This window comes from Trachinotus anak, unplaced genomic scaffold, assembly GCF_046630095.1.
Source record: "Trachinotus anak isolate AG129_WGS33_773 ecotype Australia unplaced genomic scaffold, CSIRO_AGI_Tana_v1 ptg000011l, whole genome shotgun sequence".
NCBI lineage: Eukaryota > Metazoa > Chordata > Actinopteri > Carangiformes > Carangidae > Trachinotus > Trachinotus anak.
Window position 1 is genome coordinate 30,286,727 of NW_027273862.1, and position 17,673 is coordinate 30,304,399.

Sequence of the window (17,673 nt, forward strand, 5' to 3'; positions counted from 1 at the left end):
AAATTACCCATGCTCACATGGGGCGGGGCTCTGTTTGGGGTGCCCCCCCCCCCCCCAGGTCTTATCAAGCAGCTTTAATGGCTGCTTTTGTTTCACACTACGAGTCAATCTGGCTGTGCTCCTGCAGCCATCAGTGGGCTGTTAGCACACAAACAACAGCAGCACTCTGCTATCAGCTGCAGTAAAAACAGCCCAGGACCCCCTCCCGCGGTTCAGGATGACCCCCCCCCCCCCAAATCCCCCTTGTGGTGGATGCAGATTAGACTGTAGGCATGCGGGCTGACAGTTTGTCACAGGCTCTGGTTCGGATCGGGCTCTGGGGCAGAATTTGGCGGGGGTACGGCTGCACAGAGGAGCTGCCATCTGGACGGAGCACAGCGAGCGTTGGGGAGGACGAAATAAAGACAAGACTCTTTTTGTTGAGTTTCTTTACTTTGTCTTCCAGTCCTCCCATCAGCCCCTCTGCACTGATAGCTGGTGATATTTGTGTCTCAGTAAACCTGATTGAAATCCAGGCTTTTCCATTGGCTGATTAATTGATCAATTATTTGTTAATGATAAAGCTTAAAAATATAAAAGCTGTTCAGTAAATTCACATTTCTACTGCCCCTCAGGGTAAGTCACCCAGAATTATCCAGCTGCCACATTCAAAACTGCAGGTTGTGTTGTTGTCTGGACGGACACAAACAGAGACCTTTGGAAACATTGACGCAGACGCCCACGGTGGCTCCTGATTGGCTCTTATCAGCCTGTACTAACAGGGGGAAACACCATGGAGAATGAATGAAAGTGTTACTGACCTTGTTGTCTTTGCAGCAGCTGTTGTTCAGTTCAGTTCTCTATTTGAACTCTATATTGTCTTTGCTCCTCTTTTGTGGTATTTTTTGCAACTAAACAACTGCAGAGGCGACAGTCTGCTTCCTGTTTACACCGGCTTGCACATGCTCAGTGTTCGTGTGTTTTCAGGCATGATAGTATGGATGGAGACCGTTTTGCATTGGGTTAGAGCCAGGTTAGGAATTAATGTAGACGTAGCGTCCGTCTGTTGAATCTGTTCCTGGTCATGAGGTCTGGCTCCCGGGCTTTGGTCCAGCTCATCTCAGTGTTTTCGATCGGGTCGTTCTGTGTTCTTCTGTGAAGACCAGCTGAGCTCTGGGTGAACCATTTCTCCATGAAGTTGTTTCCATCATCATGTTGAAACTGTGAAGGGATAATTGCCCTCAGAGGGTCGACGTCACACTGTGAGGAGTCCAGAAGGTTCCTTTTTATCAAATAATAGAAAAAAACCCAAATAAAATCAGCTGTTACAGATATCAGCACACATCTCCAAAACAGGCTCCACATTTTATCTTTGGGACCATGTGTACGGAATGAAAGGAAATAATAAAGATCGAGGATCAGTCATACAATAATGTACAAGAGTGAAACCTTTATTGTCCCCGACCCGTAGAGACAGAGAACTCAGAACATCACTGTGCCGTCTGTTTGATTGACAGCTGAAGCAGAGGAAGACGCCGATGAATCGAGCGATGGAAACAACACAACACAAATTAAGAAAGAGACTAAAACTTGACTGAGGACAGTAACAAGCAGCTCGTCTGCTGTTTGACTGACAGTTTCCTGTTCACGCTCAACACAAGTCTCAGTGTTTCTCTCTGTGTCATTATTGAATTGATTCATATTTAATGTCTGATCCATATTTTGACGTTGCATCAGTTGTCTCACACCTAATGTCTTCCTACAGACAGATTTCCTCCTGGAGGTTCCTGCTGTAGTTGGTGACTGCGACTGAGGAGCTGTTCCGTCTCTTCCCATCAGTTTTCACCACATTTGGATTTACATCTGCGAATCTGGTGAGGAGCAAATGATATATATATATTTTTTTGCTTCCAGTGTCACACTTTTTTCTCCTCGACTTTGTGTGTGTGGAGGTTTTTATAGCTGATGGCACGTGATGTGTAAAACCCGTCGTATGGAGACAGTGACAGGTGTCAGTGTCTGTGTGAGAAATGTGCACGGACACATGCATGGTTGCACGGAGGCGTCAGACTCCTGGTTGTGTTATTTTGGCTCTTTGGTGTTGATTCCTGCGCTCGTGACTGTTTTTCTGATTCTTTTATTGCTTCTTTTATTGTTCATGTGATGAGAAGAAGAAAAACATGGGATTTCAGCGCTGCAGCTTCAGTGTTTAACTCTGTGACAACACAGAGGTCGTGTGATAGTTCTGGCGTCGTGTTAATTGGCTTTCAAGTAATTTAAGGTTGTTTTTTTTCTGTGTTTTTTTTCTTCCTCCTCTGCTTCAGTAGCTCTGGAAGCTGCAGTGGAAATTGTTAATGTTTGCTTCAGGCGTTTTGGAGCAGATTTAGCACAGCAGCATCGAGCTGAGGGCTGAGCTCTGAAGAGAAATATCACAGACAGATCGATACTGCAACACACGTGGCTTTTTGAGATTGTTACCTGCTTAATATGAGCAGTGCAGTGTTTGACACATAAAGACAGTTTGTTTCCAGGCCTCTGAATCCCCATCCACAGTCTGTTTCTGTGATTCAGATAAGTCTGGTGTCTGCTGGACAGAGTGACGTCATAAAAAGCTTGGATGAGGTGTTTGCACCTCTACAGGTTGTTGTACTTTGACTTACAGAGATAAGAACCTTTAAAATAAGGACAGTCCACCTTAAATCTCCTTTATTCATCAGTTTCTCCCGTCGTTTTACCACAGCAGTGACGCTTGGCTTCATGTTTCCTCACAAAAATCGTCTCAAGGAGTCAATTAACATTTTAGGTTTAGGGAAAAAGCATAGACTGTTACTAAAGATGGGCGGAGCCTCTGAGAAGTCACCGTCAGTTTTCTGAGTGAACTGCTGCACTGTCGGCATCTTGGCAGTGCCTGACTCCACCCCCAACTCCCAGCTAGTACAAATATGGTTAAAGAGGTGGAGCTCAACGTGATATCTCAGCAACAGCTCGATGGAACTTCTTCAAATTTGGCACAAACAAGGATGAACTGGTTAGATTTTCGTGGTCAGAGGTCAAAGGTCAAATCATAAGACTTCACACAGAAATTATGGCAAAATTCCTTACCAATACTAATGAACATTTTCTATGATTCTGAATAAACAGGACTGTCCTGGAGGCAGGACTGGTATCAACTCACTGCCTCCTCCCACATCACACTTTCTCAACACACATGCAGAATGTCTTTGCTTTTTATGAGACCTTCTTGTTTTTAAGATGCACACCCTCCACAGCGTGGACACGGTGCCTGCTCCATGTGCTTGTGTGGCGACGGCTGCATGAAAAAGATGTAATTTCCGAGGCGCCCGGGCTTGGTTGCAGTTGTAGCGGTGGAAGGAGGAAGTGTGAGGCGGTGTTTTCATCCTGATGAGATAAAAGGAGCAGCGCTGTGTGATCCGTCCTGCCTCGCTCCTCCGGCTGCAGCAGATTATTTGGAATTTGGGAATAAACGGCCTCTGAAGTCTGTGCAGAGGATCCACCAGCGCGCTGTCAGCTCCGTCGCAAAACATCAAACTGTTGGTTGAATTAACAGGGGGAAGCTGTGTGGTGGTGTGGGCGGCTTCTGGAGGCGTTTCGATCTCATTTTAACATTTGGAACAAGAACCTTGATTGTTCTCCTTTCTGTAATTCGCTTTGGATAAAAGCGTCTCCTAAATGACTAAATGTAAATGTAAATGTAACTTTCCACTTGATGAAGCAGGAACATGTGGTTCCTGTACCACCTCCACTTTCTCTCCTGTCGTATATAAAACTACAAAACACAGTGAAAAGTAAAGCAGTAAAGTTATTTTATTCATTGTTATGAGAAAAAATATTGATCAGTTTAGATACTGTGTGTGTGTGTGTGTGTGGGTCCTTAAATCAGTGTAACCCTGCACCTGCTGTGTGCAGAAAGGCGACGCCTCTGACTGATTGATGTGCTCGCGGCTGCAGACGACCTGTAAGACTGGTAATGAGCTTTTACAAGGTGACACACACACACACACACACACACACACAGTGTTCTCCCCCGCCACAGTTTTGCAGACCTAGGTGACCTGACATGGCCACAGGGCACTCACCCACAATCCCTCACTCTCCCACACCTAATCCTCTGACCTCTGACCCCTCCATTGCAAACCCCCAACTCCCCCCACCCTCCCTCTGATTGGAGATAACGAACACTAGAGGTCATGTGATGTGCTGATGGGGTCTTCTGGAGCCGCTGGGAGGCTGGAGGCTTTGTTTTTAATTAGTTTGTATCCCGGGGGGGGGGCAGATTTAAGTCTGATCACATGTCTGCAAATATTTGACACACACACACACAATTTCAAGTGTGTGAGTGAAGAGGAAAAATCCTTGTTTCATAACTGCAATGGTCGGCCTGTTAATAAATAACCCTCCAGCAGCATCAGAAACACTGACACACTGGATGTAGTTGTTGTTTAAAGCTCCATGTTTTACTCTTCTTCTGTGTTTTATCTGAAGTGTTGATCTCCATCAGAAGATATATCTGTGGTTTTAAGAACCAAAAACCATCTCAGTGTAGTTTTACATCTCCTCTCTCAGGCTTCTCTCTGGAGCTCTAGTAACAACAGGTCAGTCAGCCAATCAGAAGAGAGGATCTGAGCCTCTCCTCTGATTGGCTGACTGTATAGAAAATATAGCAGATTTCAGGTAAACACTCAGAGAAACCAAATCCTGTGAGGTTGGATGGTGGGTCCAGGTGGGCGGGACTTGGCGCATGGCTGAGGGTGGTGACTGCTTTGCTGTGACATCACAAAGTTCCAGAAGTCCTGACGGCTGGTTTTAAGGCTCAGTCTCTGAATATTAATATAGAACCTAGACCTGCTTTATAATCACAAACACATGGACATCTACCTTTAGACTGGATGGACCTTTAAAGCCCATTAATGAACTTGAAATGGAAAGCTGGTCTAAGTCCTATGTGAACCCAGTGGAAATCAAGGTCACAGATGTAGATCATCAATTGAAATCACCTTAATAATTTCTTTAGATAATTTGCTTAAATATTGTCTCATATTGTATTATATTACAACATAAATACAGAAGTACAGAAAAAATCCAGAAAAAGTGTGCGGCGTGGGACCTTTAAACCTTGTTTCCGGAGCTGTGTCGTGTGATTTCAGCAGTAAAAATAAAACGTCCTCAGAACTGACAGACAGAAAATAAGACTCAGGTTATTTATTAAGAAAAAAAAATCCTTAAAGGTTGCCAACATCACAACCCTCCTCCCCATCTCCCACAGTGCTCTTCTTCACAGAGGGTAAATGATGAGGCCCTTCTGTGAAGCTATCGACCACATTTGTTGTGACTGCCAGAGAAATGAGGGGCAGAAGATTGAAGGGGGGGGGGTGTCGAACCAAGACAGAGAAAGACAACACGTACAGTGAAAAGATCTTATTAATGGATGTCTGCCACTCCTTCTCCTCACTGCACCTACTGTCACTGCCCACACACACACACCCACCCCTCCCCTCCCCTCCTCGCTGTCAGAGAGATGAATCTCTGTTGGTGGATGGGAAGAAATGGAGCCGGGGCTCCGCAGGGGAAATGAACTCACAGCTATACTTAATCATTTACCTCCACCTCCACCTCCTCTCCCCACAGCCCCTCCCTCCCCTCTCTCTCTCTCTCTCTCTCTCTCTCTCTCTCTCTCTCTGTCGCTCACCATACCTCTCTCGCCCTCCGGTATGCGACATCCAAACTGAGAAATCGCCACAATCTCAATTGAATCGGTTGGCGGCATTACACACGCGCCAGGTCTCTAAAACAACGCGAGAGCTGAGGCTGCCCGCGAAACGCCGTAGCTGCCTAGCTTGTATTAGCATGAGTGATAAACAAGGGACGACACGGAAAATGGAGGAGGTGGAGAACGAAAGCGTCAGCCTGACCGAAGGTGATAATGCACCGAGAAAGATTTCCAACGCATCGGGGGAAACAGAAATCCAAGGTGTGGACCGTTTTTGGGTTTTATAAGAAAGAGGGGAAGCTCGAACAAAGTTTGTTGTTACTATTCTGTGCTACTTTTACCTCTGGAGTTCCCATCCAACGATTCAGCCAGACTTTTTTTTGGTCCATGTCTAAAAATAAATACATTGACATGTGATTTTGTTGCTCTGTTTTTTTTTTTTTTTGCCAGTGCCAGTCTTTTACATATTTAAAAAGAAACTATTGCACTGTCTTTTTCATAGACTTGGCTTCTTTATTATATAAAATATCTACAACAAATATTAACCATAGAATTGAATCGTATCGTTCTTACACTGTATGGAATCGATTCGTATGGAATCGGTCTGTAATAAAAGGATATTGTTTTTGAATCGAATCGTAACCTGTGTATCTAGATGCACCCTACTAGCAACCTTCGCAAACACATAACATTTAATTTTTTTTCCACAAAAACTTGAGGTTTTCAGGCCCTTGGTTTGAACAGTTTTACCGTTAACTGTTGAACTGAGCTGAAAGCCTTTTTAAAAGAGTGATCCTCAGGCTCTCTGTTGGTCTGTCTGTGTGTTCTTTACACGCAATGAATCTTGGGAAAGGAAAAAAAAGATGCATTTCTTCAAGGGGCCTTCAAAAAACGAGACAGTCTAGTCCTCAAATGCAGCCTCTGAAGGACGCGGCCCCCCCTGAACTGAGACACAGCTAATTTTTCCAGCAAGAGTTCCTCTGGTTACTATGGCAGCCTCATGTTTTTCCTCTGGTTTCTCTTACGTCACTGTAAATCGTCAGCTGTCGGCCAAACAAACAACTTAAACTTAATCAAGCTATAAAATTGATAATGATGATTATTTATTTTCTGTCAAAAAAAATAAATAAATCAAAATGCATGTTCCAAAAATGGCTTAAAAAGATTTCAGGTGGTATAATATTGATTCAGATACAAAAAACTGCAAATCATTCATTTTCTCCTCGTCAGGTCTGATGATGTGATTTCACCACCTTATGATTCAGGCTCCTTTAGTCTGATTAGAAAACAGCACACCTCAAAAATGTCAGGCAAACCAGGGACACGGCTCTTTTTTTTTTTTTCAATTTGGATTAACTTCACAGTTGCGAATCCACCTTTCCAGGTGAGTCAGTGGATACATGACAGAGAGGAACACTGTGTCCACAGCACAGGCTGCTGAGTTCAAATTTAATCTCAGAATAATGGAAATTTTTAAAAAAAAGCATTTTTCTACCTGTGCAGGGAGAATGTTGAACTGATGAAGTTTTGATTTTGACATTAGTATCCTGAGCGGAGCCTGGGAGTGGGGGGGTGGGGTGGGCTGTTGCTGCAGCGCTAATGCGTCCTGGACAGAAATAGCAGCATGTGACTCACCACATTAGCCGAAGGCCTGATGAGGTCTCGCTGCATCAAAGTGCCATCATCACTTCATCAATTTCATCACTTCATTTTCCTCCTGAATGACACAAAACCCGTTGTCTGATCTCACCTCTGTGGATAAAATAACTGCAGTTACGTCCACACTAAAGCCAGTTCTGTCCTGCCCCCGTCTCTGGGAACACTGTGGTGTTGTGGGTATCTTTCACGTGGCATGGCTGCAGCCTGTTGTGCTGGACGTGGTGGAGGCTGGTGCTGTGCAGAGCGTGTCATGCCGCCGTCCGGTCCTGTTAGTGCTGACGACTGACAGCCGTGACAGCGGAGAGATCTGGAGAGAGCAGCTAATTAAGACGAGGGACAGGGAGAGGCTGCAGAGAGGGTTAACAGCTCTGTGTCTGTGTGTGTGTGTGTGTGTGTGTGTGTGTGTGTGTGTGTGTGTGTGTGTGTGTGTGTGTGTGTGTGTGTGTGTGTGAGTGAGTGATTCTTTGCAGCCTGAGCACAGTTTTTTGTCGCAGGTTTGGGTGAATCCGTTGTTCCGGAGATGACATTTCTCACTTGAAACTGAAAAGTTGTCTGATTTCTTATTGTTTGTCCAGGAACGACAAAATAAAATTGAATTGAAAATCGATCAGACAAAAAGATGAGTTTTCATTGTCTTTTAATTTAATTTAATTTCTGTTGCAAAATTAAATTTGAAAATTAACTTCACTAAAAAAACAGGATTATGATCTGGACCACACTGAAAACTGCCAACACTGAATGAAATAAACTTCTAGTCTCAGTATTTTAAAAAGTCTCTGCAGGGAAGATTGTAGCTGACTCCTCCCACCCTGGACACAAACTCTTTGAGACACTCCCCTCTGGCAGGAGGCTGCGGTCCTTCAGGACCAAAACCTCTCGCCACAAAAATAGCTTCTTCCCATCTGCTATTAGCCTCATCAACAAGGCTAGAGAGCCCCACTGTTGCTGATCAATTGTACCAATCACCAGAAAAAATTCCTTGTATGTGAAAACATACTTGGCAATAAAACTGATTCTGATTCTGATTCTGATTCTGATTCTGATTCAATAAGCAGCAGGTCACTATGACCCGTTGTTAGGTTTTGTTGCTAGGCGACATCTAGTGGTCGTAGTGATGATGACAGGAGCAAAGGGAAAAGTGCGGTGACGTAGTTTATAGAGCGACAGAGTCCACGTCAGGAGGAGGTTGGGGTGGATGGATGAATATGACCCAGGAGAGCGGTGTTCGATTCCCACGTGACAGGAGCAGTTTATGTTGTTTCTGTTATCCATGATCGTTCACTGTTATTATTGTAACCATGGCAACAAAGATTGTCTAATGTTGTGGAAGAACTTATTTTAACCCAAATCACCATCTTTACCCGAACCTAACCAAGACATGACTGTTATTATAGTAACCATGGCAATGAAGGTAGGTACGCCGCTCTCAGTACGGCCTGTGTGTTTGTTATTGTAACCATGACAACCAGGGTCTGGTACCAGTGGCTAATATTATGTTTTTTAAAATGGTGGTTAGAATAGAGAGAAATGGCATCGAGACAAATCTTTGATGTCCACGTCATTCAAACCCATGGAGCCTTTATTCGAGATTCTGACGGAGATGCTGGAAACAGGAAGACGTCTTGAATGATGAAATGGTGCAGTCAGAAGAAACACGGGTTTTAAATATTTCTGGGACTCACAGTCACTGACCTTATTGACGGCGTCTGGACTAAACCGAAATCAATTTCACACCATTTATTGCATCATGTTTCGCTATAGCAACAGGAGTGTGGCGAAAACCCCCGGACTGCTCGACCTCTCTTTTCCAAGCAAAGAGCGATGTCAACAGTGCAGGAAGGAATAAAAAAACTGCGAGACGTCTGCAATCAAAGAGGACAGCTCCCCTCTTCTCTCTGGAGTTCATGCTGTCTTCCAGAGTTCTCTCAGAAAACAAGTTTCTGCAACGGCAGAAATCTGAGCACCCGGGCCGAGTAACCGTTGAGTCACTGGTATCGATCGGTAACCCCCACAGGTTTTTTTATGATGGTGTATTTGCTCTGTAGGATGTGATCAACCTTTGTTTTTCTGCTCAGAAACAGCAGATGAATATACAGCAGCTGGCGGCTTATAATAGACTCTCAGCAGAACCTCTGACCCTCTCCACCATCCTAATGTGGAATCTGTGTATATGAATCTTCAGCATGTGGGCAGTCGGAGCCACAGAGTAACAGACAGAAGGGCCCTTGTGTGTGTGTGAATCTGTAAACTGTGAGTTGATTGTCATATTATTTATGCAGTCGGTGTGGGTGGGCGGCACAGAGCTAGAGGGCAGCGCATGTTTACACGGAAAGAGACGGGGAGAGATCCTCAGCTGTGCGATCAAATACTGATCCTCTGCTTCTTGAGCTGTTTTCCCTCCTCCTCTTTTTTTTTTTTTTGTAGGTTTATTTTTTTTTTTAGTTGGGCTTGGCATCTGTCTTTGGTGGCTTTGTTTACATCGGGGTTAGAGGTAGAGGAAGGTTTGGGTTGATATTGGGTCATATTGAATATCACATTATTTCCTGTGATATGTCTCAGATCATTGGGAGAAAAAATGTTTACCAGGACTCAACCGCCAACAGTTAATGTGGAGATTTAGGTGTGTTATGCGAGCTCACTTCTTTCTAACTCCACACCCCCCCCCCTTTTTTTTTTTTTTTAACTAGTCGTCAGACCCGACTGACGCTGACTCAGGTGACATCACCTGAGGAAATTCCCTCTGGAGACACTGATGTTCTCACAGGTGCAAGTTTCCCTCCATCATATCTCTGAAAGTCAGGACATATTTTATGTCAGGACTCGCCCTAAAAACAGCTCCTGTATTTTGTCCATTTGCATACAGGCTGTTTATTAATAGAAAAAATATGTTTTTCCTTATCAAAAAAAAAGGAAAGGCTTCATTTGTGATGAGCTTTTTAAGAGTGACATTCGACCGTCTCTGGAGCTGGACGAGGAGGAGGCGCAGATTAGACAGAGTCTGCAGAGTCTGGGGGGGGGGCAGCAGCAGGTGCAAGGGTGAAACCAGACTCCTCACCACTGCCTTCCCCTCCACTGACACCCACCCCACGCACAGGACACTGGACTTTGCCCAGGAAACTCAAGCTTTTGTCTGGTTTATGTGTCACCAGCCTTGCCTTAATGCCCCCCCCCCCACTTACCTCGCTGTGGGCCAGTAAACCTGACCCCCATAACAAGGAGGGAAGTGTTGGTGCTAAGTCCTCCGTCGTCTGGAGGATGGTCACCGGGCTGCGTTTGTTTGTCTCTCCAGGATCGAAGAGAGAGGAACCACAGGAGCTGTCAAAGCCTCATGGGAGCTGCAGCTGTTGAAAGCTAAGACTCATGGGACATGTTGTTGTTGTTGTTGTTGTTGTTGTTGTTGTTGTTGTTGTTGTTGGCTGTAACAGAGATATTTTTGTATCTTTGTTAAAGGGCCATGTCCAACTCCTTGAATTTCAATTTTTTGTGAAAAAGCTCAGTTTGCTTTTGTGTTATTCACTGACATTATGCAAACTGGTCACCTAAAAGTCGTCTTTATATACTAGAACTACCTTATATAATATATTATATTACATTTTTAATCATTACAGTTTCCAGTTGATAATGATTCAACTTTCTCACATTCAGGAAAGATCAGCATCTCGGTTTAATGTTGAAAAAGTCAAAAAGTGACCAGAAGCTTTAATGATTTACCAAAAGCAGCATCTTTCACTAACCTGGTTTATTTATAGTCCTAACCAATCACAGGACTGGACAGGACACATAGGATGTGATGTCATTGAGCAAGGGGTTGTCAGCAGACAGGATATATGTAAGGCAGCAATTTGAAGAATCCTATTCTTTTGAATTTCTTAATTTTTTTATTTTTATTTTTTTAAAGGTTGCTGACTGTAGTATTAAACATGAAGTGGTGCATTAATTGGGGACTGTTTTCAGCAGCGGATTCATCACGGTGTGTGGTTCATCAGGCTTTAACATACTGAATCCTTGTTAGTGTAGGTTTGCATATGTAGAATGGACTCATGCTTTAAATATTCCACAGTGCTGAAGGCTCTCTGTCTGTGTAACAGTGGATTCTTACCTCACAACGTCGGCATAAAGCCTCAGTATCAGGTTTCAGCTCTTTAGAAAAGTGATCGCAGACCATCGTCTGACTGAGGCTGGAGGAACAGGCGCTGCCTTGAAAAGTTGGTGAACAACAAGATATTTGTGTCAGTGATCTGCTGTACATCACTGACGATGACCTGCAATAACCTCCTGAAACAAGCGCAGGATCCAGATGGAACTTGCCCCCGGTGCTCTGCTCACAGTTTACGTTACAGGAGGTGATTACAGACGTCATTGCAGTTGTGCAATGTAATGCCTCCCCCCGCCGCCTCCCCGAGGCTACAGCTTCAGGTAGAGTGTGTGTGAGAAGAGATAAGAGCTGTGCTCGGTTCCCGGCCTCCCTTCTGCTCCAGCTCCAGCTGATCTCAGTTTTTAATGAAGCGTCCGTCAGCAGAGCGTGCTGCAACTGGTTCTCAGCCCGGCGATGCCGAGCACTGTGGGTCTGTGTGCGCCTGGCTCCCTCGCCGTGCATTTGTTAACACAGGGAGCTTCATGCCTCCAGGCAGCCAGGATGGATTCACTCCGGATGAAATAACATTTGGCGAATACAAAAGGCTAACGAGTGCATACCTGCACGCTGACTGCAGGTAGTCCAGGTGTGTTTGTTTAAAGGCTCCTCTGCCAAGAAGTGAGGAGAGCCCAGTTCAGCTTCAGGGGCCAGTTTCCTGTGCAGTTTATAAATAAAACCAGAAGTAGACCTGAGTCTAGAGAAGTTAGATCCTGGTTTAGAAGCTTCGCTCCGACTGTGGGAGGGTAAGAGATGAAACATGCAGGAGCTGGTTCAGGGTTTTGGTGCATCTGAGCTCTCGCAAGTGAATTAATGACTCTTGTGGATTAAAATGAAGATTTAAATTTCGACACCTTGACTTAATTAAAACTTTGTTAAAATTGAGCATCATATTGTCTAACGTTAGCGGTGCTAGCACCAGCAGCCTTCTTGCCTTGCAGGTTATCGTCCGTATCCCTGCACTCACCGTGGTTTGTTTCAGTCGTTATAAAACACTCTTTTTCTGACACAACCTTATTTTTTCATTTTCTAGATCAAAATGCTGCCGAACTGAGCTGGTTTTACGAGACGTCGTCTGTCCGAGTTTCTACCCTGATATTTTTTTTTTTTTTTTTACAACACCTGGGCATAAGTAAGGGGCGGCTGTGTAACACCTGAGGAACAACACTTTACCTGTGTTGTTCATGAATAAGATATTGATAATTAGTTTGAACTGTCATGACCAGTGGCAGGTGAACTGAACATTTCTCTGTTAATCTTCCTGCAGAGCCAAACCCCAAAGCTTCTTTTTCAGCCTCAAAGACTTTTGAATTCCACAGCTTAAAAAAAAAAACCCACAAAGCTCCTCTCTTTTAGTCCTGACAGTATGTAAGGTGACACCGCTCCTTTCTCTCTGTTATTCCTCCTCTTTCCACCTTTCTCCTCCCATCTGTCTGATGGAGCCGAACTGTTTCCGCGGAAGGAGACGGGGGGGGGGGGCTGAAATCAGAGCCGTTCCCTTGGAGATGGAGGCGATTTATGGAGTGTTTGTGCACAGGAGGAGGAGGAGGAGGAGGAGGAGGAGCAGTGGGAGGAGAGAAGGAAAGGAGGGCACGAAGCAGTGACAGAGGTTGAAGAACTGGGACAAAAGTCTGCAAAGAGAGAAAAGAGAGGAGCTGTGGAGTTCATTGTCAGAGCTGGAGAGCTGTGAATGAGGAGGAGGAGGAGGAGGAGGAGGGAGAAGGGCTCGCTCTGAACTCGGACTCGTGAGCACATGTTTTAGATCATGCTGAGCAGGAGAGGAAATATCCAGGTAGGACGACGGGGCAAAGGTCGTGGTGGTGTTTGTGTGTCTTTGTGTTACTCTGTTAGTTTGATTCAGGAAACGGAGGAACTGCAGGTAAAAGCTGAAGAGGAGGAAGAAACATACTGTGTGTGTGTGTGTGTGTTCAGTGTGTCCTCAGTCTTCCTCCATTCAGCGCCGAGCGGAGCGTTTGTAGTGCAGATTAAATCCACCTCTGTTCGACTTCTTTCAGCCTCTCCTCTCGTCAGTTTTCTGTCTGTTGAGTCATCAAAGGTTTTTTTTCCCATCTCTCGTGCGACTGCTGACTTTTTATTTGTTTGCCTCTGAGATATTAGAACAAGGCATCTTCACACCTGCCTCCGTCAGTGTGCCGTAGCAACGCCGGTTTTCTTGATATGCGCTGTGATGTTTAACAAGCAGACCCGCTGTGAAACTTTACCTCCAGTGGTTCAGTTTGATTCAGTTTGCGCAGATTTGTGTCTCTGAGATTCAACACAGTGGAGCTAAATGAAACTGAGCAGTAACATCTGGAACCACTGTCCCCGTGGCTCTGGGTCGTCCACAAACCTCACTGTGGGCAGTTTAAACTGGGACTATTTTTTTGGTAGAAAGTAGTTCCAGTTGGAAGTAAACATGCTTGACTTTACTTTTGACCTTTGACCTTTGTTAGACTGGAGGAGGCTGGTAGAGAGTTGGTTATCTGAAAACCTTGACACCCCTCCACTCCTAAGCTTTCAAAATATGATTGCAGGCAACAAAGGAAGGTTTGGGGGGTTGGAAAAGGTTTGGTTGGAGAAACATTTCAGGAACAATCTGAATGTCAAGGAATCTCAAGCTTAGAGCTAAATAATTTAGGAACAATTTGAGATTCAATCATTGTGTCCAGATTAGATGAAATAAATGGAAATGGCATCTCTGATAAAAGGTTAATTGACCAAACACACCTGAGTAATTACATAAATTATACAAAACAAATTATATAAATTACATAAATCCCTCAGAAAAGCCGGGTCAGTAGAACAAAGATAACATATGTCTATGAATTAAAAAGAATTGTCTCAGATAAAGTGACGGACACTTGCGGTGCAGTGACATAACACAACAAACACTGCAACAAGAACGCCTTTAACTCAAGTTACAGCCCAGTTTTCATGAGCCTCTTAAGGCAGAATTCACATCACACCATCTGGAGGATTACTCCTCAGCCCCATGGCTTCGTACATGAATGATCTTGCAGTGGTTTTACATAAAGGAGCACGATGTGACCACAGCAGGTGGTTTTCAGCATGAGTCATCACGTGGTCACTCGGCGTCTGGATTCAGGAATAACAACTATTACACCCAGTAGACACACACTACGGATTATTGAGGCCATAACAAGATGCTAATAACAAGTTACAGTTAGAACCTGCACGGTTGAACTCCAACAACAATAACACCCGGTGTGTTGAATAGAGTGTAAAATGAGAAATGTAGCCTGGTTAGAAAGAGAGAGAGAGAGAGAGAGAGAGAGAGAGAGAGAGAGAGAGAGAGAGAGAAAGAAAAGAGTGTATGATTATGAATTCCTGTCTGTGTCTGTGGGGCTGCAGGGAAATGAAATGAAAAGGTCATCCCCGGTCACAAAAGCCACTAATCCCTCCATACTCTGATAAATCACAAAGAAACACACTCGACCTCACGGAGCAGGCCACGCCGCTGACAGTACAGCAGATTATCATCGAGCGCCTCCGTGACCCCGAAGAAATCAAATTAAAATCAGAGCAGGAGAATTTATTACAGGATCTGTGTGTCAGGACAGGAAGCGTTCAGACGTCAGCGTGAACGACAACACGAGTCACGTTTGACCTGTGAATCTGTGACATGAAAAATGATAAACTGATGTTTAACGGGTGTAACGTTTACCATTCAATGCTAACATTTGCTAAGTAGCAATGAACACAAAGTAGCAGGGGCTGATGGGAATGTTCATAAACCAAAGTATTTGACAACATTAAATCTTGGCAAACAAAGCAAATGTTTGGGGCCCCTTACGACCCCTCACGTAAACAAGGCTAATTCTCTAAATCCACTGTAGCATCTCTATGAGACGCTGCTGAGCTAAATGCTAAAATCAGCATGCTAACATGTCCTCGTGCTAGTATACTGAAGCTTAGCAGGTAAAATGTTCACCGTCTCAACTTTGCGTGTTTGCATGCTAACATGTGCTAATTAGCAGTAAACAGCTGAGGTTGATGGGAACGTCGTTTAGTTTTGACATTGTGGAATGTTGACTTGGGACCCACTAGGGGAAAATAGGCCCCCAATGGCCCCTCATCTTGGCTGTTTGCAATGACAACTACAAACCACTGTAAACCCATAAAAGCACTACTGTTGCCCCAATAACCCCAGTCTTCACCGCTCATTCAGCAAATTTCATGTCTGAGTCCATCCAGTAGCTTTTGAGATATTTAAGCCTGGACCAAAGTGGTGGACCGACAGAGACCAACCCACAGAACCGTGCCTCTAGCGTGGCTAAAAATAAGCTGCTGTTTGTCTGTGCTTCCTCTGCTAGAGGACTAACAAGCCCCAGCTTAGCTGTGTCTTCATTTCATTAAATACAACTTGCATCAGAAATGCACAAAACTGAAATAATGAAGAAGAATCTTATCAGACACTTTATTCTTGACCTTGGAAATACTGGTTTGAAATATTGTTTTTATTTTAATCAGACATTTCCTGCTCTGACTCTTTATTTTACTTTGATCATCTTCTTTTTCAGCCGCTTTATAGTAAAACGGAATAAAACACTAAAGTGTTTAAGATGTTTGGCTCATTTCAAATGTAAAAAGTTTTTTTAAATTTTCTTCACACTGAGATATGAAAAGAAAATCGGTTTTAAAAGCTTATTTCTTCTTAATTGCTCCTGGTTCTTGACAATAAAAGTTGCAGTATTCTCATTCATCAGGTTTCAGTCATATTGACAATAGTATGATCAAATTTTGTTATTGCTGAATTGCAATTAAAACTCAACTAAATTAGTAACCGAAATTTCTTTGTTTTTGTTTTTGCTCATTTTAAGGTACGTATCCAATCAGATCTTTCTTTGATTTTCTTTTATTGAATATAATGATATTTTGCAGCCAAAGCTCAGTTTTTTGTCATTAAATAATTTGGTGTAAGAATACACGAGCTGTTACAGTTTGATTGTTATGTATTCAGAGCATTTGCTGTGGGTTCCTCTTGAAAAGCTGCTGCAGAGCCCTGATGTTGGCTGGGAGGGGGGAGCGGGGCAGCGACGACGGGGCTTTGAGGAGAGCAGAGTCATGAAACAAAGGAGGAGGAGGAGGAGAAAGAGGGCAGATAGGAAGATGCTGGAACATGATAACAGTGATGCTGGAGGGCTCTGAACTCTGACACTGACACCAAACTGATGAGAGACAGACCCGGACTCCAGCGTCCAGCGTTTTCTGGACTCACTCCTGAGGCACGGAGCTGATTCTCATGTGCCCTGACCGCCTCTGCGCTCACCATGACGCCCGGTCATGATCATGAAGATTAATAGCTCCGGATGTCAAACCAGCAGGTCACAGCTGTGCTTTGGATTCAGGGAGAATAGAAAGAATAAAATGGGACTTGATGGGGAAACATGTAACTCTGTGGATTCAGGCTGTTGTTAAGATTTTGGGCGGTGTTTTGAATGTTTTTTGGCGCTCGTTGAGTGAGTCAGCTCTGATTTACCCAGCAGCCTCCTGCTCGTTGATTGTCCTGGTTGTTGTGGGGTGCGTTCTATTACTCCAATACTAATGGCTGGTTTACTGATTACATAACAATCATGGCGGGGGCTGATTAGCAGGAGGCTACATGCCCTTAATTTAATTGAATGTGTGAATGTGTTAAAACTTAATGTGTATTTCGATCGAATGCAGAAAATTTTCTGAGATGGCTCAACGCCAGAAACACAGATTGATTCCTCTGTGGGTGGCTCGGTGATGGTGGAAGGCTTCCTGCAAGTGGAATATTTCCTGCAGGAAAATAAAAGACCAGAGTTTCTTGGGAGTTTGGAAAAATCAGTTTGAGTCAGACTGAAGGCACAGAGTTGATCCCTGTTGCTTCTTGTTAGGTGGCTACAGGTAATGTCGCTACTATCTCCAGCATCCAGTCTGCAGAACGACCACAAATCAAGTCTCGTTGTGTTGTTGTTGTCATTCTGCTCATATTAGCATAAAATGTGACCTGGTGTGGAGGATTCCTGAACCTCAAGACAACACAGAGAGGCAAACATGGCTCAACACGTGCCTGGGTCCTCGGCCCGAGTCTGGCCCATATACTTCCACATCTGGGCCGATTCCAGCTGTTATTCTCTGGTATTGGCTGACATCTGGAAGATTTTCTGTGTGTGTTGGTGTGCACCAG

The 17,673-nt window shown here is 44.3% G+C and overlaps 1 protein-coding gene across 6 annotated transcripts in view; it reads left to right on the forward strand.

Annotated features, from left to right (window-relative positions):
* large2 (LARGE xylosyl- and glucuronyltransferase 2) overlaps positions 1 to 17,673 on the forward strand; it is a 70,130-nt gene that overhangs the window by 21,894 nt on the left and 30,563 nt on the right. Inside the window, exons 2-3 of one of the 6 annotated variants that reach the window (XM_071489831.1) lie at positions 1,745 to 1,853; positions 3,881 to 3,964. The exons of 1 other annotated variant lie outside the window; for it this stretch is intronic. The gene's annotated coding sequence lies outside the window, so the exon portion shown is untranslated. Of the gene's footprint in view, positions 1 to 1,744; positions 1,854 to 3,880; positions 3,965 to 12,994; positions 13,291 to 17,673 lie in introns of those variants that run through there. 4 more of the 6 variants (XM_071489832.1, XM_071489830.1, XM_071489833.1 and 1 more) reach the window with 4 other exon arrangements.